Here is a 25,605-nt window from a genome sequence, read left to right as displayed (position 1 = left end):
TCTGTGTTTTAAATCTAAGTATGGATACTGAAAAATGCTAATTTATGATAAGCAAGAGCTGGATTGACAGGAAGCACAATAGCAGAGGGAGAGGCTGTTTGGTGAGACTCGGAAGGGGGAAAGGGAAGGGAGTGAAAAAAATAACAGACTGGCGCTTCCCTGGTGGCGCAGTGGTTGAGCGTCCGCCTGCCGATGCAGGGGACACGGGTTCATGCCCTGGTCTGGGAAGATCCCACATGCCGCGGAGAGGCTGGGCCCGTGAGCCATGGCCGCTGAGCCTGCGCGTCCGGAGCCTGTGCTCCGCAACGGGAGAGGCCACAACAGTGAGAGGCCCGTGTACCGCAAAAAAAAAAAAAAAAAAATACAGACTGATTGGGAATAAAACCAAGGAGGTTAAAACAGAATTTTTTTGGAGTTAACCCAGAGAGGGACTGCAATAGAATAACTTGGAAAAAAAGACCATGTCAATTTATATCTAGGAAAATAGACTAAACATATTTTTCTTAGTCAGATAATAGTGATAAGGAAAAAAATATATTAGTTCAGGGAGTCACACACCTTCCTGGAAGATCAGCTAATGTCCAAACCTTGGGTTTATGTCTTCTCACCTTTGTTTTTCTGAAGGTGAGTGGCAACAAGAGGCCAGCTTGCTGGCTGTAAGCTAGAACCTAGGTGGAACTAAAAAGCTGAACCCAAGTTATCTTGTAGGGTGAATCAGATGGAGTCAGCACTGATACTATACTGTGTCCCATGATGTTGATGATCTGCAGAGACTTTTTACCCTGGGAGTTTCACTGGAAGGATGTTAAAAGCAGGGCTACAGTTCTCATGAGCAAGACTTTCAGTCTGAGCAAGAGTTGGGGCTGACTTTACCCCAGGTCACATGAGGAGGTGTTCCTTTTGTCGCTTTCTCTGGCATTTTGTTTTGCATCCTCTCTTGCGGAGCATGATGGAGAAGTAAGGTGGAATAGAGTCTCACTTTACATTTGAGGCAGCTGAGTGCCAGATGGGTACCACAGTTGCCCAGCATCACACAGCAGCATCCACACCAACTCATCCAAATACTCTTAATTTTTCTTGATTCCTAAAACCCTATTTCTACTCTGGTATTCCCTGAGGATAACCTTGTTTCCTGTTTCTCTGCAAACAAACACTGGGACTATCAGTGTAGAGCTTATTCATGGCTGAGAGAACCTTTGAGAACTCAGGAAATATTTTAGCTAGAACCAAGTAACTCAGTTGGGGCATGATTGTTACCTTCGGATATTTGTCAGGGAGTCATGTAAAAGCGGGATTTACCTAAACCCCTGCGGTCCCAGAGGGCAGATGCAAGGAGGTGTAGTAGTTCCAAGAAAGCAGATTTCAATCTAGGATAATGAAGAACTTCCTTCCAAAATGTTCAAAAATGGAATTAACTAATTTATGCGATAATGAGTTCTCTGCCTCCTGAGGTAATTAAAGACTGAATGTTTGTCAAGGATACTGTACAGAAAATTACAGAACTGGCGTGAGAGTGGAGTGTGCTTGTGCTTGATAGCTCACATCTTGAAATTCAATGTTTCCATCAAAATTAAAATTACTCTACCTGAGCTTCTTTACCTTCCTTTCCCTATTTTTCAAATTTACTTTTTTATTTTTAAAAGTTATTATTTTTTATTTTCATTGAGATACAGTTGATGTACAATATTATATACATTTCAGGTGTACACCATAGTGATTCACACATTTTAAAGATTATATTTAAATTTATATATTTTAATTTAATAAAATTCATTTTAAATTAAATTAAATTAAAATATATTTATATATTATATTTAAATTATATTTAAATTTACTCTTGATTTCTACTCTTCATTTAAACTTTTGTCCCCACGTAGGTTTAGCAGAGACCACCTCATCTTTCTGGACTCACTCCTCTTTTCTCCCATTTCCTTCTCAGTGTACTCATCAATTTATCCCTTTCTCTGCTTTAGTTGTCTATCTTCTTTGCCAGTGGCACTTTCTTTCCTTAACATACCACATGCTCCTTTACCCTAAAACGATATTCCCTTACCTGTACTACCCCTCATATTTCCATTCTGAACCTTTTCGTGAAATAATATTTTGTTTATACTTGGTGCCAATTCACTTACCAATTCATGCTCACTCCATAAACTCTTGATGACTCTTGTCTTATCATTCTGCTCAGTGGTGGGTATGGAGGTGTTTGTTCCAATATTCTTTTTTAAAAGGCAGAACGGCAGAAATAGAGACAGATGTAGAGAACAAATGTATGGACACCAAGGGGGGAAAGTGGCGGGGGTGGGGGGAGTGTGGTGGTGGTGGGATGAATTGGGGGATTGGGGTTGACATATATACACTAATATGTATAAAATAGGTAACTAATAAGAACCTGTTGTATAAAAAAATTAATTAAATAAAATTAAAAAAATAGTTAACATATGAGTGTTTACTCCGGGCTAGGCATTGTGTTAAGTGATTTTAATAACCCTATGAAGTAGGTACTCATATTGTAATTTAATTAATTTGCCAGTGGTCAGAGTTAGTAAGCGTTTGAGCCTGGGAGGGGTGATTCTAGAACCTTTAACCATTCTGATGTCCTGTTGGCTTATCCTCTATTTATACCATATGTAGCTTTCATCTGAAATTTGAATGCATCTGCCCTTGATTGGGATGTTTTTCTACATATTTTGTTTTAGAAACTATCTGTTCTCCTAAGGACTCTTTACTGATTCCTGCCCCCTACTTGAAATCCCACATTATTTATTTTGTACTTTTATGTACAAAATAAATTTTCTTCTTTAAAAATTTTTTATAGTAGTGTATATCCATAGCTTCTTAGCTCTGATATTTATCATCTCCTTAAAGGCAGGGACCATTTGTCAATCACGTTTTTTATTAAGTTACTTAGCAGAGCACACCTTCCCTACAACGTAGGTAGGATCTTTGTCTAAATTGAATTAACTCACAGCACATTAACTATATATAAGAGCTTGTCCTAATTCAGTACAGTGGCCCCTTTCATGCTTTTATGATTATTACTCCTAGCTTTAGGGTTTAGACAACCGGAAGTAGCATCAATGATTTATATGTCACTGATATACATAGCACTGATTTATTTACACTTCAAGAATTGCCCTTCTAAGTGAAGGAAAGAAAAGTCTCATTTCTACAAGAGACAAGTGATAATATCTGAAACAAGGGCCACATCAGTGTCCAAATGGATGGAAAAAATGCATTAATTAGAATTAATAGCCTAATTTTGACCTCTTGCAACAGACAGAAAAGATTCATCTAAGCTATTCTAGTTGACATATAATGGTCTGAACTTTTTGACAGAGGAGTTCATTTTGAGGAACTAATTGTGAGTTCTCTGAATCCTTCTGATCCCCTTGAGTGGGAAAAGCTGGGAAAGAGGATGTGATGAGCACTTAGTACTTGTGGTAGATCTGTGTCTCTGTTACCCAGGATGGAGGGATGTGGTTGTCTCAGCAACCGTCTGCATGAGTGAATTGAAATTGACCATTTGGGTAGCCCTGTTTCAGAGAGTGGGTGATGGAATTTTTGCCTCTCATATGTGAAACTCATCCTTACAGTCTCTCTCTACACCCATTTTTCTCTTTGCAGCACTGCCTGAGATTATTCATATTTCTGATTTTTTTCTTTATCCCCTTTTCTCATTCAATCCTTTGATTTTCTCTCAGTCACACCTGTTATTTGTCAGTTCTGCTTTCCAAGAGCCTTTACGTTTGTTTGGTGTGTGATGAATAATTTTTTTTTAATGTTTTGAGACAGAACATTTCTGGGGTAAAGGAGTGATAAATATCAAATCAAGTGGAGGCCAGAAATTTAATTTTCCCTATCAGGGCCAATCTGTGCTTCATTTTATCCTGACAAAAATTGATATTTTATCCCTGTGATAATGGAAGACTCTGATTGCAATGCCTTTTCATAATTTAAAAAAGAAAAACCTTTTTCTTCCCCCAGAGAAGCTTGAATCAAAGCAGAGCAGATTCCATGTACATTGTGAAGAAAGTCACCTTATATTCCTGCCCTTTGTGTCCCCGAGCCTGGCAGCAAGTATTTCCATAAAGTTGCTCAAGTTCTTGATGTAATGTGTGGCTTTCAGGTTTTCTCTCTGGTTCTTCTCAAGAAATTTATTTAGCCATGGCAGAGACAGAAGCCTCCCCCACTTTCTTTATCCAGCCCCACTTCATAAATTCAGGAGGATTTAAGAACTCTGAGATTATGTCTGAGAACTGTCCTTTCCAGTTAACTCATTAGAAGATGCTTAAGGCTAGAGTGGGACAAAGCAGTACTTATTTAACAAACACTCATACGTCTGGATCAGACAGCGTTCTAAGGGCTCTTTAAATATTAATTCATTTAATGGTCATAACAACCCTATGATGTCGATCCAGTTTTTTACACATTTCACAGATGGATAAACTGAGGCACAGACAAGTGAGTTAACAGGACCACAGTTACTAGCATGTAGTGGAGCCAGGATCCAGATGTGGCTGGCTACCAGGATCCATGCCCTTAATCATTTTACTGTGCTGCCACCACATTAAATTGTTCAGTTTGCTTTGTGTCTTCCCTAGCATCATCCTTCTCTCACAGACACTTTTCCAGTTCTTCTTTGGGGAGTCCCTGGATTACTCCTTTAAAAAAGGTTGCACACTACATTCCTTCACGTTTTCTAAACTATGCCAGAAGCATTCAGGAAATGTCCAGATTCCCAAATCTTAGAATAGCTTCTTCCTGAGAGATGCAGTCTCAGTTCTGTCAGAAACTAACTATATGGTACTGGGGAAAACAGCTACTCTCTTACCCATCTGTAAAATAAGGTGAGGCTGGGCTACGCAATTGCTTCTGTTCTAACAGTAAAGTGTTAGGATCCTAAACTTGACCCATATTCTTCGGGGGCACCCAGGCTGTGCGGACTATGCTTAAGAAATTGATCTCAGATTCGAAATCTATCTTCTAGGGGGCTGGAGTCAGATTAAAAACTTTGCCCCAAGGCTGCTCTGTAGAACCTATTAGTATTAGTACACTGCCCTGGTTTTGCAGCGTTTTAGGCTGTTCCTTATGTCCTTTCAACAGCCTCTGTTACGATGCATGGGTACAAATGATAACATATTCCATGAGGACAAAGAGATAAATGCTTTATGCAGTCAACAGAGACTAAATTAGCATGAGACATGGCAGTCTTTTGGGGGAAGCCACTAATAAGTTTTTTTTATTCTCTAATTTGGACAAAATACATGGTATGCAGGATGGTCTTAAAACATAAGTACCTTTTTAAAAAATTAATTAATTAATTTTTATTTTTGGCTGCGTTGGGTCTTCATTGCTGTGCATGGGCTTTCTCTAGTTGTGGCAAGTGGTGGCTACTCTTCATTGTGGTGCATGGGCTTCCCATTGCGGTGGCTTCTCTTGCCGTGGAACATGGGCTCTAGGCAAGCAGGCTTCAGTAGTTGTAGCTCACGGGCTCTAGAGCACAGGCTCAGTAGTTGTGGCATATAGGCTTAGTTGCTCCGCGGCATGTGTGATTTTCCTGGTCCAGGGCTCGAACCCGTATCCCCTGCATTGGCAGGCAGATTCTTTACCACTGCACCACTAGGGAAGTCCCCAAACATAACCACGTTGAATGGATACTTCAAGTGCTTTTTGTGTGAGAACTATGTAGGTCTGAGGTTCATAGCATACAGCTTACACTATGCCCCTGGTGGCATTTTCTGAGGACTCCCCACCCACATAACTTCGTATTTATAGGCTTTATAATCTGGAGTAGGACTTATGAAGAGAAAATATGTTCTTGAGACTCATGACTCCTCATTTCTGATTCCTATGCCACATTCTCATAGATCTAAGGGTCCTTATGCTAGAGATTTTAGATCAATGGGGACCATGGTTGGGCTTCATTCATCTGTGAGTGCCTGGAAATTATATATATAAATACTGGGGACTTGCACATGGTGGTGTACATATAGTAGTGTACAGGCTGAGTACCAAGTTGATCATGAAGGCATGTACACATTATCCCTCTTGTAAAGAATTTTGGGTCTGTTGGTCTGGAATTCAGAGCAGAGGTCAAGGCTGGAGACATGATCTTGAGCATCATTAGCGTTCAGATGGTATTGAAAACACGGGGATGGGATAAGATCATTTTGGCACTGACTAGTGTGGGCAGAGGAGAAAGCCTGAGAAATGACATATGGTGCGGGGGATTAGGAGGGCTGAAGTGGAGCAGCCAGAGAGGCAGGAGGAAAATGAGCGTGGTATCTGCAAACTGGAAAAGAGCGTGCCTTAAGGAGAGGTGAATTGTGCCAGATGATGCTGGCAGGTAAAGAACAATGAGGCCTGAATAGATTCCACTGGAGTAAAAGCAATGGGTGTCATTGGGGACCTTAAGAAAGGTCAGTTTTTAGGAAGTGGTGTAGCAGGATCCTAGATTGGAGTGAGCTGTCTGCAGGACTTCCCCCTGGAGTCGCTCGACCTGGAGTGCCTTTTCCTCCACTCTCTAGACTGGCTCACAGTAGCCCATCCTCTGTATGTACTTCATATGTTAAATATTTGCATATATTTCATATATATGTAACACCTGTATGTGTATAGATAATCTTCATTGCATTGCACACCTGATATGCATAAGATACACACACATATGTGTGTGCATATATATGTTGATTACATACATATGTGTGTGTATATCTATCTATATATATACTCCAACACTTATCACAGTGCATCATAATTATTTATATATTTAACTCCCACACATCATCCTTGCCAGGAATCTGGGTCGAGGACTACTTTTTTTTTTCTTTGTGTCCCAGGTTCCAACACCGTGTGGAGTCATCTGGTTCTGCAGTGTGTAATCTTTCACCCAGTAATAGAAAAGCTTTTTGTGCAGGTGATGCCATTCCAGGCAGGGATGCAGAAGGGAGGTGGTGTGGAAGGGAGGAGAGGTGAAGGCAGTGGATGCTGCCTCTTTCCACCCTTCCCCGGTTTCAGCCTATAAATCTGATTTAGCGTGACCTTGGTTGGGTGTGTGGAGAAGCAGACAGGGTCTGAGTGTATGCAGAGCGGTAAGAGGATAGGGGCACAGAGCCTCTTTGTTGGAGTACCACCTACCTACACACCTGGCAGTGACCCCTTCCACTAAGGGAAAGAGTCCCAAGCATCCTTCAGACAGTACTTATGCTGGGCCCGTGAGCCATGGCCGCTGAGCCTGCGCGTCCGGAGCCTGTGCTCCGCAACGGGAGAGGCCACAACAGTGAGAGGCCCGCGTAACGTGAGAAAAAAAAAAGAAATAAAAAAGAGTGGCACCCACTCGATTTGCCTGCTTCTTGGCCTCAAGTGAGGCATAAGCCAAGGACAAATGTAAATTTTCTTTGTTCTTTTATCCCTCCTTCCCTCCCGCCCTCCTTCATTCTCTCCTTCCATTTCTCCCTCTGTATCTTCTTTCTTTGAGTGTCTATCTTCTTTCTATCTCTTTCTCTCTCTCATTCATCTTCTATCCATTTCTCCCCATTTACATGTATGCACACACTTTATAAATGCAGCTATATGCATGAGGAGTTCACTCAGCTTTGGAAGTATAGACCTTTGGCTCTTTCTCTCATGATTGTAATTTTCCTGGCTACCCCTGCACTGTCAGCTGGGACCAGATCTGAGAACCTGTCTCCACAGGGGAGGCTGCTCTCTGCTCCCCACACTCAGACTGGCAGGCTGGTTTCTAGATGCTGCAGAGGCTTCTTTGGAGAAATTACAAAGCCGAGGACTAGGGTCCACAGGGTTCTGAGCAGAGAGTAGCAAGGTAGTAATGGTGGGAGAGGGCCCTCCTGTCCCTAGGGCCCCCGCAGACCCAGGAATCCAGTTGCCATTGGGTGGTGAGAGTGAGGCTGAGAGCCCAGAAGAGCAGATTTTGGTCAAAGTACTGGCGTGACTGACCTAAACCTTCTAACCCCTCCTTCTCTTCTTTCTTTTCTTCTTTTTTTCTTTTCTTTCCTTTTCTTGTCATGTCTTTTCTTCTTATTATTTATTTATTTATTCTGGTTAAAAGTCTCTGGCATGTCATTTAATAGTCCAAGTTTTGAAACAGGTCCCACATCCATTTCAAATAGCATGCAGCCTAAAGGATCATTACCTTTATAAATATACCCTATCAACCCTCATCTAATTAAGTCAGTGTGGTTTAGTCCACACATCCTGAGGAAAAGTTTGGTGATATTCTGCTTAAAATTCTCTGGGCTGAATTTCCACGTGCAATTTGCTTTGAGAGTGTGTGTCCCTTATAACGTGATTACTTACTTCCTCCAGGGAGGCCTTGGCACCCTTCCAGCATTTGGAAGCCCTGCTCCTGTGGACAGAGAAAATAACCTTGACATGCTGGGGCATGAAGAGTGACAGAACAGAAATGGCCCAGAGGGGGGATGGAGGTGGGGATGGTAATAAGCTTGCCCCCAAAGGCCAGGGCCAGTGGTTTGGCTGTATGGATTGGGGTGTCAGGAAGTCCTGTGTGTCAGAGATGAAATATAAGACACTTCACAGTGCTGAGAGGGGGCTTCAGGTAGACAGGTGGACAGTGACGCAAGGATTGCTGTAAGCAGAACAGGATTTTAGGCCAGAAGACCAGGCACAAAAATTTAAGACACAGGTGGGGATTCTCGGCATTACAAAGTCAGGAGCCTTCAGTCAAAAATGTTGGTAACAGGAAAATCCCTAGATGAGTCACAGCATGGCATGGAAAGACCAGAGGCTGCTAGGTTTCACTATCAGGTCTGGGTTTAAATTCTTGTTGTGCTATTTATGAGAAGTCTGTCCATGAGCATAATTAACATCGGTCAGCCATTTATTTTATTTAAAGTGGCGCCAGTAAAACTCTTTTGCTTTGTTGTGGTGAGAATTAAGTGAAATGATGTGTGCAAAGTGCTTAGTACAGGGCTTGCTGCAGAGAAGCTCTGAATAAATGAACGTTACCTCCCTCCTGACATAGGCAAGGCCCTCTGGCATGAGCTGTTAGAATGGAACTTGACTCCCCATCAAAGGTTTGCACGGGAATAAGAGTAGGGTCTCCTACTCAAGCTTGACTTGATTTCAGATTAGGACAGAGACTATAGTCCACGGTGGTTACTTGACTTGGTGAAGGTCCCAACAGTTCTTAGAAGCAAAGCCAGAAATATAACTCAGCATTTCTAAATTCTAACCCATAGGCATCTCCAGTTAAGCATGTAAACACTTACTGATATCAACAGAAATTTGGGGTGAAATAAGATTTGCATCTTAGCGAGTAAACTTTTGTTGATTTATTACAAAGCCTATGAAGATAAGTGTAATTTTATGCTTCATGGATCCATTTTTATGAATGCCCTGGGGGTCTGCATATTTGACTTTAATGCTTGCATTTATCTAAATATCCTAAAAGTAATAGTAAGAACATATAAAGGAGACAGTGTGATCCAGGCAGCACCTTCGTCAGGGCGTGTGACTTGTTTATGCACTGCTGGTGATGGATTGTTCTGATTTATCCACTTTTCCATCCTAGGCCCTCTGGCAATGACAATAATGATTGGAGTTAGAGAACAGTCTGATGTGGACTAGAGTGAGCTGGGCAGTCTTAAACCTATAAGCTGGGGTCACCAATCATAATCAGTTGCCTCTTGCATCTGTCTGGTCAAAAAAGAGACCCTCAGAGTCCTTGACTCTCTTCAATTCCTGCCTTGCTCCTATGGCAGTGTACCCTCAATCATGGGTATACCTCTCACGAGACTATTCCTTTGGAACTGGACTTGCACCTAATATGTAGCAGAGCTTAATTAAGAACATGGGCTCAGGAGCCAGTCTGCCTGAGTTGAAATCCAGCCTCTGTTACTTGCTTTCTGAATGACCTTGGGCCAGTCATTTAATTATCCTGATCTGTAGGATGGTGGTTACAATAGCACCTTTATTCTGAGATACTTTTTGAGGAAAATGTGTGTTAAAATAAGCAAAGTGCATAGTCAATCATGGATAAATATTTAATACTCCTTAGTCTACTGTTATTATCTGATTCCAAAGCTACTTATTCTTGGTTTCCCTTCATGGAATCAGCCATACCCTCCTGCTACTCAGCCACTTGGGATTCAACCCTTGCTCTTGTCTTTTGGCCAAATCTGAGGCAACCTGTTCTACTCCTGGTGAGATCAAAGTTGGGCAGGTGTTTGCCTTGAAAGGTATGGAACTTGTAATGATGATTTATAGAATCATGTTGAGTTCCCTGAACTCTACCATTCCCAGCTCGTGTCATCCTTTTCACTAGTCTATCTGTAGAGCCCTGCACGGTGCCTGATGTAGGGAGAGTAGTACGTGTGTGCTGACCACAGGAAGGAGAACATATGTGTCACTATTCAGTGAAGAAATGCAGTCTCTTGTGCAGCCCTGAGCTGGTCCTAAGACAGTGTACTCAGCATTCTGGCTTATTCTCTGTGTTACCCCCCTATTTTATAGCTTATAATGTGACAGGAAAGGGTAGAAGACTTAAGTATAGCGGTTATAAGTGAAGGGGAAGGGGAAGAACACCATAATCAACAAGGAAGTGTGCTAGTTTGAGCCCTGGCCAATGGTAAGGTCAAGTGCATGTTGGGAACAGAAGGGTGGAGTCTTCTCTGTTCAGAGAAGGACTCATCACATTCTGAGTATGATTACATGAGGTGGCCACACTGCCTGGGACAAGGTGGTGGGTCCTGCATCAGGTTGGACCTGGGCAGGTTTTCATCTAAGGTGACCAACGGCTACGTGAGCAGATGGAGAATAGAATTATGCTAGAGAGGTGCCATGGTTTTACCTGAGGATATGGTATGTGTTTTAAACTTAGATGCTGAGCTAGGAACTCAGTGGGGCAAAAGATAAGGAGAATGGATGTCAGAATGAGGGAGTGTTATAAACAGGATGGGAAGTGGGTCAGTGCTTGGTGAATGTCATCACTCAGAGTTAGTGCAACTTCCAAGTCTTGAGGAATAGTCCCCACAAAGCTGTTCTCACTTCTGACACCAACTGCAAGTTTGGGGTTTCTCCAAAACCACCTTCAGTTTTGATAATTTGCTGGAGGACTGAAAGAACTCACTGAAAGCTACTTCCTGTGATAGTTTATTACAGGGAAAGGATATAAGTTGGAACCAGCTGAAGGAAGAGACACATCAGGCAGAGTCCAGAATGGGTTCAAATGCAGAGACTCTGCTGGTCTTGGCCCCATGGAGTCATGGACAGCAGTACCTTCCCCCCAGCCAAGATGTATGAAATACATAGGAAGGACTGCCCACCCGGGAAACTCACCCAAGACTTAAGTGTCCTGAGTTTCTACCAGGGTTTGATAATGTACTGTACATTAGGCTGACCTGTAATCTCAGTTCCTCTGAAAGTAGGAAGTGATTCAATGTGGCCCAAAGCCCCAATCATAAATCATATTGTTAGACTGTCCAAAAGGCAAAATCCCAGGGCAAACAAAGACACTCTTATCAGGAAGTACATTCCAGGAGCCTAGGGATGACCTCCATGTAGCCAAGGGAAAAGACCAGACTCTCTTCAGGTAAAGTTAATTTTTCATTTCATAGTTATTAGGTCTTGAGTTGCCCTATTCTGAACTTACCTTGTGGATGGTGACAAAAGGATGGGAGTAGGTTATAGATGATAGAAGAACTAGGCCACAGGTAACTTGTAATCATCTCAGTACGGGAAAGCCAGATAGGGTGGGCCTGGTCCTTAGAGTAAGAATTATAATTATTATGTTATAAGAATTATACTGGCTGGGTTTTTCTGGTTGAGCCTAATGGGGCCAGACCCACCAGGTGTCCAGCCTTAGCCTTTGCTTTGCAGTCTGAGAAACTCCACTCTATCCATTCATCTAGTTGGATGGGATTTTATGGACCAAAGTCCCAAGAAATGGATTTTAAAAAACCACTATCAAATTTACTAATTTATAATTAAATATACACACTCATGTATTTGTGCATCCTTCTAAGCACCAGAAGAGGTCATCACCCTGAGGGGGTCACAGTGCTGGTGAATCATCCACTCAGGACACCAGAATATACCCTAGAAGGCAGCTTGGTCAGCACAGAATTGGAGCAAACAGAGCTGGGCTTTAAAGATATGGCAGTCCTCACAGCCTGATGGACTGGCCTTTTCTCTCCAGCAGCATTTTCAGTATAAATCACTGCACCAGACTACTAAAATGTGAGCAAAATTTCTCGTGGTCAGTGCTGACAAGTCCTGAATTTCCAAGTCTCCATTTTCATCATTTCTTATCGGGTCCCAAAGGCTTCTCTCATTACATTATTTTATATTACAATTTACAAGCTTATTTTATACAGGTGACATTTCAGAGTAACTGGTTCCTGGAATGTTAATCTCACTGATGAGCCAGCTCTAAATCACCACGTGCAGTGTACTCGTGCTGCATTTCCTCTAGCGGGAGGCTGCCAGGCTTGCTAGTTTCAAGGAGCTACTTTCCCACCCTCTCCAGATTTCAGGACTTGGTGATTTGGGGTCCAACTTTGAGCCCTCCATCCTCATCCTCCTTAGATACCCTGGCAGGTGAATGCTTTGTGTAATTGCCTGGGGGAGGAACTCACACTCAAAACCCCTCTCTTCCTTCCTATGGTAGAAAAGAGGCCATGAAAAAAATAATGTAGGGAAAAAAAAAAAGATGGTTATTTGTGGGTGAGAATTTCAAATTCTCATGTAATATCTAGGCTTTATATACCTAGGCTTCACGCTTCACTTTTCCTACAGACAGACTTTTCATTTAAATGGGGTTCACACCACAGTGTGTACATATGTATGGATAAATAAATACTTAATGCTGTACATAATACAGCAAAGAAACAGTAGGGCAAATTTCAGAGTTTAAAATACAGTATTGTCATATTTTTAGAGCCGGAGTCACCTTAATGTGCTGTCTGCCTCACTCAGGCAAACTTTAAAATAATATCATATTTCATAAAACCCTATTAAACTGTCACATAAATTCCCCTTATTTCCTTTTCCCGTCAGTGCTGATTACCACAGAAGATATTTCTGTGTCAGTGGAAATTCTCTCTTTTCCCATCAGCCTCCTCCTCTTGCCTTGTTCTTTTGGGGGTCTGTCTCCAGGGAGCAGTCTCCTAGGGACCACTTTGCTTCTCCAGAACAGAGGGAAATGCAACCTGGTGACCCAGTGCCGGGTTTCTCATAAGCTGTAAGCAGTTTGAACTTCCAGCTGGGCTGTGTTGAGAGAAATGGCTGACTTCACAGGGGCTTACAATAGTTATCATTTATCGAGGGCTTACTAGGGGTCTGGCTCAGGCTAAGCTGTTGATGTCACCTCCTCTAATTCTCACAAAAACATAATGAGGTGCGATTATTATTATTCTCCCCTTTGACCACTAAAGAAATTGAGGCTGGCTGTAAATAACTTATACAAGGTCAAGTTAGAGGTGAAGTGGCAGGATTAGAATTTAGGGTGACCAGTTGTCCTTGTTTGCCCGATTCTGAGGGATTCAGTGGACTTTCAGTGCTAAAACTGGAACAGTCCTGGGCAAATCACTATGGTTGATCACCCTAGTTCAGATCCTAGTTCATCTGACTGGCTGAAAGCCCTTCATCTTAACCATTATGGTCACTACCCCACCTGCATGGAGAAGAATATAATATAATAATATCACATGAATTAATACAATGTTACTCACACTTCTCTATTCCCATCTTTCTATATTGTGTTTTAGACAAAAGTTTTAAAAGTCAAATCTGGATGGTTCTCATTCAAACTAGATGTGGCCACTCCAACACTTTATTCATTCATTTGATTTACTATAGCCTGAGTAATACTATAATGCTCCTTAATTAATAATTATACAATTTAATTAATTACATTTACTGAGCAATTAATGTGTGCCTTTTACTTTGCAAAAATGCTTTACTTGCATTATCATATTTAATTTGGACAACAATCCTATGAGATAGGTACTATTTATTTTCAGTTTTATTGAGGTATAATTGACATAGAACATTGTGTGGGTTTAAGGTGTGCAACATTATGATCTGATACATGTTGCAAAATGATAACCACAATAGATCAGTTAACACATCCATCATACAGTACTATTTTTTCCCCCAGTTTTGCAAATAAGGCCTCAGAGAACTGAAGTGATTGACCACAAAGAGCATGCAGAGCTGCCACGCTAACCCATTTCTGAGGCCAGAGAGCTGGCTGACTCAGGACATAGGGGAGCACGGTTTATCTGCCCTACTCCATACAGCCTTAGGGCTGTCTTCAAGTGCTTTGCAGCAGTCCAATCTTAACCCATGTAGCTGTGTCTCACTTCAAAACATAACTGCAGGGGGCTTCCCTGGTGGCACAGTGGTTGAGAGTCCGCCTGCCGATGCAAGGGACGCGGGTTCGTGCCCCGGTCCCAGAAGATCCCACATGCCCCAGAGTGGCTGGGCCCGTGAGCCGTGGCCGCTGAGCCTGCGCGTCCGGAGCCTGTGCTCTGCAACGGGAGAGGCCACAACAGTGAGAGGCCTGCGTACCGCAAAAAAAAAAAAAAGAAAGAAAAAATAACTGCAGGAATTCTCACTTTTCAAAAAGATTCATAGCAGTGGGCTTCAAAATTGAGAGCTCTCCAAGTAAATTTAAATGATGACTTGATTTTTAAAATATCCCTTCACATGCAATCTGTAGGGCCCACCTCTGACACAATTCCTTGGCATGGCCTAAGGGATTGTTTGAAAGCAGAACACTAGTGGGATGTCATTTGGCTTATATTAAATGGCTTTCTGGGAGAACTTTAACTCTATACACTGCTCAGGAATAACTGATGACCAAAGACTCTCACATGATAGAAGCTTTATACTATGGGCACTTGGTCGCCTCCCTCCCTCCTGTCCATCTGTCTATGTCTTTCTCTCTGTTTCTTTGAGTGTCTGTCTTTCTTTCTGTCTCTAAACCCCGAAAGAGGAAAAGAAGTATTTCATTAACTTCCTCTTAATTTACAAGGCCATCCATGTGAATGCATGGTTTAGAAATCTATTTTATAAGCCTCACCTTTCAAACTGTGTCCTTTTAAGGCTACACATCCTCATCTAGTTCTGCTTCGAAGGCATGTCTCAAAGGATACCCAGTAGAACTTTAAAAATTCTTGCTTTTAGTCCTTATGTGACTTTCAGACAGGATGATATTCCTCTCACTAGGCTTCGTTCTTCTAACCCATGTTTTTTTAAAGTATGTGTATGTGTGTGTGTGCGCGCGCATGTGCACGCACACACACACACACACCCCGGTCACTATGCTGATTCCTAGTTTCTGGGGAAACAAAATTGAATGAAATATACATACTCAGGGCCATTTTAAGATCTTTTAAGCCAAGGCACTTAAAGAGTTTGAGGCCCATCATCATATATCGTATTAAACATAATAAAATGCCCTCATATCCCACATTATCTTTTTTTAACTGAATTTGAAATAATTTCATGTTTGTTTTTGCAATTATTTGGCTATGGGTGATACTTAATTTATGGTTGTCTGTTACTCCTTAGCCATCATTGTCAGCAATCGAGAATTCCTGCCAAGTGAGGAAATCTTACCTACCAATTACTTTCAAAGATAATAAAGTTTTTATGAATACTAAATTTACCCATTAATGAAGTTGACATAATATTCTATTTTGGGGGCAATTAAACATTTATTTCCATAAATTATTTCTTTTCATATTTTGGAGCCAGTATATATCTTTTTTTTCAGGTCTCAAATACTTTTCTGAGTTTTACAAAGCCTGTTGGCTCCAGGCACCGTCGCTAGGGGCCCATGGGGTAAAGGATTGTGCACGTCCTCCCTGCCTTGAAGTGTGTTCCAGCTCGAGACAGAGAAGAAAAGCAAGAAGTGCAAGGCAGGGTGGACTCAAAGCTTTGATGCCATGGTAGAAATATGAGCCAGATGGCAGAGGAGCACAGGCTCCGGAGTATTTAATTCAGACTCAGAAGGAGGTAAGAAGGAAGGTTACCCTGAAATGAGTGAAACTTGAGCTGAACTTGAAGTTCAGTGGAGCCGGTCAAGCAGAGAGGGCGTGAGAGGGCATTCCATCAGAAGAAAGAGCCAAAGTCGTGGAGCAGAACAGAGCCTGTTGAACCAGGAGGCTACTCTGTGTGGGTACCTGTGGAGTGCCAGTGCAGGTGTGGCATGGGGGGAACATCCCTCCCTTGGGAAGGCCCATTATGAAGGGCCTTGTGCCCCAAAAAAAAGTCTTTTTTTTTTTTTTTTTAGTTTGGCAGTTTGTTTATTTATGTATTTGTATTTATTCGTTTGTTTATTTTTATGACAGTATAGTTGATTTACAATGCTGTGTTAGTTTCAGGTGTACAGCAAAGTGATTCGGTTATACATATAGATACATATATGTATATAACTATATTTTCTTTTTGCTGATCCTTTTCCATTATAACTTATGACAAGATATTGACTGTAGTTCCCTGTGCTGTACTGTAAATCCTTGTTGTTTAAGAAGTCTTAATTTTATCCTAAGGGCAGTGGGGAGGGGGCACTGAATATTTTGTATGAACAGCGATGGGGAGGTCGTAAAATACCCAAAAAGGTATTTTGGAGGCAGAAAAGACAGGACTTGGTAACTCTCTGCAGGTGGGGTAACTCGCTGTGATGTGGGCGTCCGGTGAGACCTCCCTCGTTCTGGTTGAGTTGCCTGGAGGGACCGGGATGCCCTGCACCTTCACCATCTCAGGCCACACAGGGCAGGGCGGGGCCGGGGCAGCTGAGCTCGAAGGCCCGAGTGCGTGGGGACTTGTCCGTGGGCAGTTGTCTCAGGCACCTGCTGCCCATGCCACAAACACTGGCAGGAGGGTGTCAGGAAGGCAGAAGGAAACATGAGAAAGATGGGCCACAAATAAGTCTTTGATCCTGATAGCAGCCTGGTTTGGAAGTAGCGAAAGATTTTGTATGCTGATCTCAGTTTCTCATGTTCAGGCCTAAATGTGTCACTAATACTCTGCGAGGCTCACCGACCAGACCCACTCCACCCCACGCTGTTGATTCCACACATCCTGGGAGCTCTTGGCCTGCCAGGGGCTCTTTCTTATTGCTCAGTCGTCTGTGAATGTACCTAATTCAAAAGGTGAATACATTTAAATGGCTTAAACATAAAAGCCAGGTTGCCAGGCAACTGGGAATCCGAAATACCCTTGTCAGGTTATGTAAGTGAGGAACTGGCAGGTCACCACTGTAGTTGTTTTGATGGGAACGGCAGCAATAATAATCCTCTTTCTTTCTTTTTCTCGTATTTCTTCTCGCGCTCCCTCCTGTCATCTCTTACCGTAAATCAGCAGCTGAGCCTTAGTTTTGAGGTATAATAGCTCTATTCCGACCAAAGTGTGCCTGGGAACAGCTCTGGGTTCTGTTCGTGGAGTAACTAAGCAGCAAGGTTACTTTCCTATTGCCGACTTCCCCTGATTCCTCAAACACCCCCAGGTTCTTGAAACAACCTGTACCGCACCAACCATCGTGAGAGTAAAAATTTCCACATCTCAAAGCAAGTAACGCAGCCATTGAAATTTCCTGGCACGATTTCCGTGTTAAACTGCTCTGCCCCAGTGTCAGGTGGTGACATATGTTTTGAGCTTAAGACTCTTAAATTTTCTCCTCCTACCTTAATGGTCCTTATGACTCAGGCCTGTAATTTATTCATCGTGTGGTTTTCACTTGGTTGTTTCACTTGGTGTCTTAAATAGCTGGAACTAGCAAGGGTTTGGGGACAGTCTAAGATTCCTGAAAGGTACTGCAGGAAAGAGAGCAAGCTTTCAGTTTGTACTTTATAATTTAAAAAGAGAATCATCCTATTTGCCTATTTTAAAATGTCCATTGCACAGGAGATCACATTTCCTTCCCACCCCTCACTCTTACCATTTCCCTTCCCTTCGTCATGGATACCTAATAATATCCTGCAATAAGGTTACCCAGCAGCCCATGGTAACACAGGCGTACTTTGCTTATGGAGGAAACTTTGGCTTTGGAACTGAGAGCCTGTGCCCTCGGGGACTTTGGATTCTTTTCTCGTTCAGATATGGTCAGGCAAATCATGTGGGTAAGAGCAAAGCGAGAGACCCATTGTATGTGATCTGGGAGCAGAATTATTCACTAGGATATTTCAGCGTTTTCTGAGCAAAGCCAAAAGCTCTTTAATCTCTTACTTCAAGATTCATATCTGTATCTTTCACTGCCTTATAATATGCCTCAACTTGGTGAAATGTAATCTAGCGTAACAAGGTGAGCTGTGTTGGATGAGTCTTCATGGAGCCTGAAAAGGTCTCCTTCCAACTCACTTCGGTTATTTTACGTTTCTCGAGGTTACTGTGATGCACGGCTATGCCGCGATTGTACTCAGGCCAGGAGCTCTGGCAGGAGGTGGTTGGAGCCTTGGTTTTGTAGTGAAACACACAGAAACAGCTGGTAGCGATTTAGCCCCACCCTCGTGGTCTGTAGGTGACAGAGCCCTCCTGGGGACTTCTGGAGCTTGAGGGAATTATAGTGCTTTCCTCGGCCAGAATTAATTCTAATAGGGAGGCCAGGGGTAAAGGAGCCAGTGCCCTGGGGTACCAGTGAGCCAGCAGATCCCAGGCAGAATTGCGAGCATCCCTAACCAAGATGAGCTGATGGGTTCGTGGGGGGGGGGGGGTGCGGGCTGCAGCAGCATCTGTCTGCAATTTTCCTGATGCGATTACACGCTTCTCCCAAGTGACTGTCGTTTCTGTGTGTAGTAAATTTCTCAAACCCAATCCAAATACTCTATTATGATACTGTATATATTATGTATCATTATAGCACAGAAGTATTATTTTTATTTTCAGCATATTAAACAAAATCTCCAGAAAAGTCTGTACAGTTTGATGCAGATGAGGAAATGCAGATGCATTTGCTCTTATTTATGCAGAGTCTAAAATTGTTGTCTCAGCCTCGACTACACCACTTCCTCATAGTTATCTGAAAATCAGGAATAGATTTCCTGATTTTCTTTTCATTTATACCTATTATCCAAACCCACTTTCTTATAGTCAGAGTAGATAGGAACCAAATAAGAAGGCAAGGTTGCCCTTTGCAAAGAAATATGAGTTTGTAATATTTCAAAATAGGATTGTTTCATGAGAAAGAAGGCGATGAAACAGAATGTTTTGTTTGGAGGGGGCTATTATTTTATTCATTTTCTTAATGCCTTGACTATATTACATTGGAGTGTAGTAAACTTTTATCATTGAGTATGGTGAAGGGTTTCAGTTAGAGACTTGAAAGAGGGTCTAGGGCTGTATTGTTCAAGTTAGTAGTCACGAGTCACATGAGGCTATTGAGCAGTTAAAGCAGTCCGAATTGAGGTGTGCTGAAAGTGTAAAATACACACCAGACTTCTGATGACTAAGTACAAAAAAATGTAAAATATCATATTAATCGTTTTTTGTATTGATTACATATTGGAATGGTAATGTTTTGAATCTTTGGGGTTAAATACAATTTATTATTAAAATTAATTTTTTAAATTTAAAAAATGTAGCTACTAGAAAAATCTAAAATTTTGCATAATATTTCTGTGGCTTGCATTATATTTCTGTGGGACAGGGAGAGCTTTGCTGCTCAAAGTGTGATCTTTGGACTAGCAATCTTGGCATCACTTGGGAGCTTGGTAGAGATGCAGGACCTCAGGCCCAGACCCCAGAGTCACTGAAACAGAATCTGCATTTTAACAAGTTCTCCGGAGGATTCACATGTAAAGCACAGTTTGAGAAACACTGCTTTAGTTGAGGGAATTTCCTAAAAGGCCAAAATTCTTTCACTCCCAATAAATAATCTATTTCCCATGGGGAAACTGGGAGTTCTTTTAGGACAGGGACTCTGCCTAAAACTGCTTTTTTACCCTCAGTGTTTGATACGTCCTTGGCACATAGAAGATACTCAATAAATGTTGAATAAATGAATGGGCACATAATCTTCTCTACCACTTTATGGATGTAAACTTTCATAATGGTCACGTAAAGTGGAAAAGCCTGGTGAGTGACCACTGTTGAGGGCAAATAGTTTAAAGTGGTCGGTCTTCTATGGCATCATTTTGGTATCAGAAACACAGAATAATGTGCTATTGTCACATGTGATGAACTTAATTGGCTTCCCTTCTGGACTTTGAAAACCTTATCCTGATTGTGGTACAGAAAATTATCTTAAATGGAGCCGAAGTGAAAATTAGATCATGGTACTGCCCTGCTCAAACCTCCGTGATTTTTCATTACAACCCAGTCTTTCTCTGTAAGACTCATAGAATCTGGCTCTTGTCCATTCTGTCCACTTCACACACTCTATTCCAGCTCTATTTAACTTTATTTCTTGAACTGGCTAAATTTCCTCAATGCAAGGAGGTCTCTGCTTAGATGCCAACTCCTCAGAGAGACTTCTCTTCATCATCTTTTCTAAAATGATGACCTCCACCCCTCCTCTGAATTCTCTGCTGCGTCTCTGCTTTATTTTTCTTCACAGTACTTACATGATGATACTGTTTGCCTTCCCCACTACAGGGTAAGCTCCTGATGGCAGGGACTTTGACTCTTTCCCTGTTACAGCTCCAATTTGTAACACAGTGCCTGGTGCGTCTTAAGCACTCAATAAATACTTGTTGAATGAATGAACAAATGAATGAATGGATTCTGAAAAAATTAGTGAATTTGTATGTTGTGACACAGCTGGGCATGGAGAGGTTAATTAGAGGTTAATTACAGTTAATTACACGCATCTACTCAGCAAATATTTTCTGAAAACCCCCAATGTACACCGCTTTAGGAACAGAGAATTAAGGTATAGGAAGCAGGCTGGATAGTGGAAGAAAGCGACCAAACGATAAAATGGATAAGTTTACTTGGGGAGTTGTGTACAGATGTATGGCTAATGTGCATCTGGATAATACTAGAAATCCACATATGTCGTAAGACCTAGGAGACGGAGACTACTCCCTCTTCCTAGGTTGGTGGGGGTGGGGGGGATGAAGAAAAGCTTCAGGGTGAAGGGCAATAAGAATTTTCCAGGCACGGAAGTGGGGAAAGACTTCTAAACAGAGGGAAGAGTGTGGGCAGCACCACAGCCAAGGAAGGGAAAGGACATGTATTTTGGGAACAGTAAAAAGCAGAGCGAATACTATTTGGTTCAGGAGGAACAGGGATTGAGACCAGACAGTCTGGCTGAGGCCAGCTGGTGAGGACTTTCAACTCTATAAGAAATATAGATTCTACTATATTTATTATGTGGAAGGTGATGCAGTCAGATCTGTTTTTTTTTTTTTTCCTGTTTGTTTTGGATCTCTTGGGATGCTGTGTGGCTGGAACAGATGGTGAGGAAGAGGTTGTATGCATGCGGTGAAGAAGCAGGAGGGATGTATGATGGAGAGAGGAGGAATTAGAGAGGGTAGGGCCTTTCTGGTCCTGGGCATTTCCCTCCCTGTTATGTGTATTGCTTACAATTCGTGAAGAAGTTTTAAAGAGTTAAGAAAATGATCATGGGCTGCCAATACATGATCATGATCCTCCAGTCAATTTCTATAGCTCATCAGCTGTGTAGGGTATAAGGTCAGCCTTTGCTCCACAGCTACCTCCCTGCTGCCCCCGCGAATCCTCAGAGAGGCAAGTGGGGGCCGTGAGCATCCTCTCTCTTCCCTCTGTCAGTGCAGGAGCCCCTATATATCTGGTGAAAATTAAGTAATCTCTTTACAGAGAGAAGTCAGAGCTTCTCAGGCTGTATGCCATTCTGGGGTATGGAGGTCATTTCTCAAGCTTTGAGAGGAAGGTAGATTACAAAGTTCTGGGAGGGACAAGATCTGAGGCCACTTCTTGCCTCTTCCAATGGGAGTGAAGATGATCAATTTGGGGTGAACTGAGGTTTTTAACCTCACCATTTGGAGCAACCCCAAATGAGACTAGTTCGGAAACTGCAATCTGGTCAATTTCTTATTCTCATGGCATATGGGCCAGAAAGCTCATAGCTTAAGAGTTTGTAAAAGAGGGCATGTGAACAGAAGACCCTGCTCATCTGGAAAGGAATTGTGCCCCAGCTGTCAGGAGAAGCAAGAGAGATCCAGGCTACACTTGATTGTTCAGAAGCTGATTACGTACCTGCACTGCTTTCTTCTGCCGCCACCTGACTTTTGACTTCTCTACTTATTAGCACTTGCACCTGAATATTGGAAAAAGAGAAAAAAAGAGATGAAGCCCCATGTAATTTTGCTTCTTCTTAGATGCTCTATTAAAAGAATACAGAAGAATATAATAGAATCAAAGGGGATTGAAACCACTGGCTAAAAAGTTTTATTTTTATCTACTGTATTTCACATTGCCATTGATAATCATTGAATTTAGTCTTGCAAAGACCTGAGAGAGCCTGATTTTCTAGGTCAGGAACTGAGGTTTCAAAAGAGTTTAATTTCCCCAAATACATTCAGTTAGTATGAAGCAGAACCGGGCCTCAAACCCTGCTTCCCTGATTCAGAATTTACATGGTGCTTGTTTTACCCTCAATATATCATCATGGTTTATCTCAAGAGGATTAATTTTAGCCGACCTCTTAAGTATACATACAAAATAGTACATGGTCAAATGAAAAGAACATTGGATTTTGTTTCAGAACACCTAAATTTTCCTCTTGCTTTCTCTCCTTTCTAGCTCTATGAGTGAGAAGAGAATAATACTTGTCTTACCTACTTTACCATTTACTTTGAGAACTAAAAGGATAATGTAGGTGAAAGTGCCTTCTCAGCTGCAAGTTTCTATAGAAATGTCATGAATGTGTTTACATGTAATCCCACACATTTTAACAGAGCTGGCACAAATTATTGGTTAATCTGTCAGAGAGCCACCAGCTGAGATAACATTGAATTGCAGTAAAGGACTCTTATTTCACATCAGTGAGGAAATTCTAAGAAATTAGAAAGGTATGTGGAATAAGTGATATAGACTTTGGAGAGAAAGAAATGTTTCATTCTTTGCAGATGTTAGGATTGTCTGCCTGGAAATTTCAATATAATCAACAGAAATTTTTAAAAGACGAGTGTAAGAAAGTTCAAGAACTTGGAAATTCCATTGAAGACATTCTCCCTTCTTTTGGAAACCGCATAAAAAAAACATGTATGATAGAAAACAAAACACATATTCCTATTTCTGGAAAATGAGGAGACAGACTTCTAAGTACTTGTAAGGGGTGTTGAAAGCAGCCAAACAGGATCTTGGTGGAAGGAACATGGAAAGAAATGGAAAACAGAGTTCAGCACCAGGGGTGAGATACGATCCAATACTCAGCAAAAGTAACTTTTAAACCTGAAGTTGGGATGAATTCATTTTTAGACAAATGAAGAAAATACAAAAAGGGAGAGTATTCACTGCTAGCAGACCCATGGTAGAAGAAATAATGATGGGTGATTTTTTAGGCAGAAGGAAAATGAAACCTGATGGATGCTTGTAGATGGAGTAAGGAATGAAGAAGAATTAAAAGGGTAAATATATAATTTAATTTAAATTAACATCAACTTTATAACACAATAAATGTGTTTTGTGAGTTTTAAGATTTATGGTATGATAGATCAAAATGTAGTAGATTATATTTACTATGATAAGTTAAATGTATGTACTTTAATCTTGAAAGTAACTAATTAAAGAAGAATAAAAGGATGTGTAACTACTAAACTAATAGAGCAGAAAAAAGGAACAATAGTAAAAAAAACTACCCAATCATTCTAAATGAAGACAAGACAGGAAAGAAAATAGATTATACAAAAGTTAAAATGAATGGAGAACAAAAAATAAAATGATAGCGTTAAACATACATATGTCATTAGTTGCATCAAATGTAAGTTGACTAAATACTCCATTTAAAAGAGAAAGAGAATCAGAACCAAGATGGCAGAGTAAAAGGACATGATCTCACTCCCTCTTGCGAGAACACCAGAATCACAACTAGCTGCTGGACAGTCATCGACAGAAAGACACTGGAACTCACCAAAAAAGATACCCCACATCCAGAGACAAAGGAGAAGCCACAATGAGAAGGTAGGAGGGGTGCAACCACAGTACAGTCAAATCCCATAACTGCTGGCTGGGTGGGTGACTCACAGACTGGAGAATACTTATACCACAGAAGTCCACCCACTGGAGTGAAGGTTCTGAGCCCCACATCAGGGTTCCCAACCTGGGGGTCCAGCAATGGGAGGAGGAATTCCTAGAGAACCAGACTTTGAAGGCTAGTGGGATTTGATTACAGGACTTGGACAGGACTGGGAGAAACACAGACGTCACGCTTGGAGGGCACACACAAAGAAGTGTGCCCATCGGGACCCAGGGGAAGAAGCAGTGAACCCATGGGAGACTGAACCAGACCTACCTGCTAGTGTTGGAGGGTCTCCTGCAGAGGCGAGAGGTGGCTGTGGCTCACCGTGGGGACAAGGACACTGGCAGCAGAAGTTCTGGGAAGTACTCCTTGGCGTGAGCCCTCCCAGACTCTGCCATTAGCCCCACCAAAGAGCCCAAGTAGGCTCCAGTGTTGGGTTGCCTCAGGCCAAAGAACCAACAGGGAGAAGGGTACCCAGCCCTACCCATCAGCAGTCAAACGGATCAAAGTTTTACTGAGCTCTGCCCACCAGAGCAACAGTCAGCTCTACCCACCACCAGTCCCTCCCATCAGGGAATTTGCACAAGCCTCATAGATAGCCTCATCCACCACAGGTCACAGAGCAGAAACAAGAAGAACTACAATCATGCAGCCTGTGGAGCAAAAACCACATTCACAGAAAGATAGACAAGATGAAAAGGCAGAGGCCTATGTACCAGATGGAGGAACAAGATAAAACCCCAGAAAAACAACTAAATGAAGTGGACATAGGCAATCTTCCAGAAAAAGAATTCAGAATAATGATAGTGAAGATGATCCAGGACCTCGGAAAAAGAATGGAGGCAAAGATCGAGAAGATGCAAGAAATGTTTAACAAAGACTGAGAAGAATTAAGGAACCAACAAACAGAGATGAAAAATACAATAACTGAAATGAAAACTACACTAGAAGGAATCAATAGCAGAATAACTGAGGCAGAAGAACGGATAAGTGACCTGGAAGACAGAATGGTGGAATTCACTGCTGTGAAACAGAATAAAGAAAAAAGAATAAAAAGAAATGAGCAGCCTAAGAGAACTCTGGGACAACATTAAATGAAATGACATTCGCATTATAGGGGTCCCAGAAGGAGAAGAGAGAGAGAAAGGACCTGAGAAAATATTTGAAGAGATTTTAATCGAAAACTTCCCTAACATGGGAAAGGAAATAGCCAACCAAGTCCAGGAAGTGCAGAGAGTCCCAGGCAGGATAAAAGAAAGCAGAAAGACACTGAGACAAATAATAATCAAACTGGCAAAAATTAAAGGCAAAGAAAAATTATTGAAAGCAGCAAGGGAAAAACGACAAATAACATACAAGGGAACTCCCATAAGATTAACAGCTGATTTCTTAGCAGAAACTCTGCAAGCCAGAAGGGAGTGGCATGATACACTTAAAGTGATGAAAGGGAAGAAACT

The 25,605-nt window shown here is 41.8% G+C and overlaps 1 protein-coding gene across 1 annotated transcript in view; it reads left to right on the top strand.

The window, feature by feature from the left end:
- Positions 1-25,605, top strand: part of AGBL1 (AGBL carboxypeptidase 1) — a gene marked incomplete at both ends in the record, with an annotated part of 577,244 nt that overhangs the window by 276,087 nt on the left and 275,552 nt on the right. The window lies entirely within an intron of this gene.

The sequence above is a fragment of the Mesoplodon mirus genome (genome assembly GCF_964341445.2).
Source record: "Mesoplodon mirus genome assembly, chromosome: 4".
NCBI lineage: Eukaryota > Metazoa > Chordata > Mammalia > Artiodactyla > Ziphiidae > Mesoplodon > Mesoplodon mirus.
This window is presented reverse-complemented; position numbering and strand designations above follow the sequence as displayed.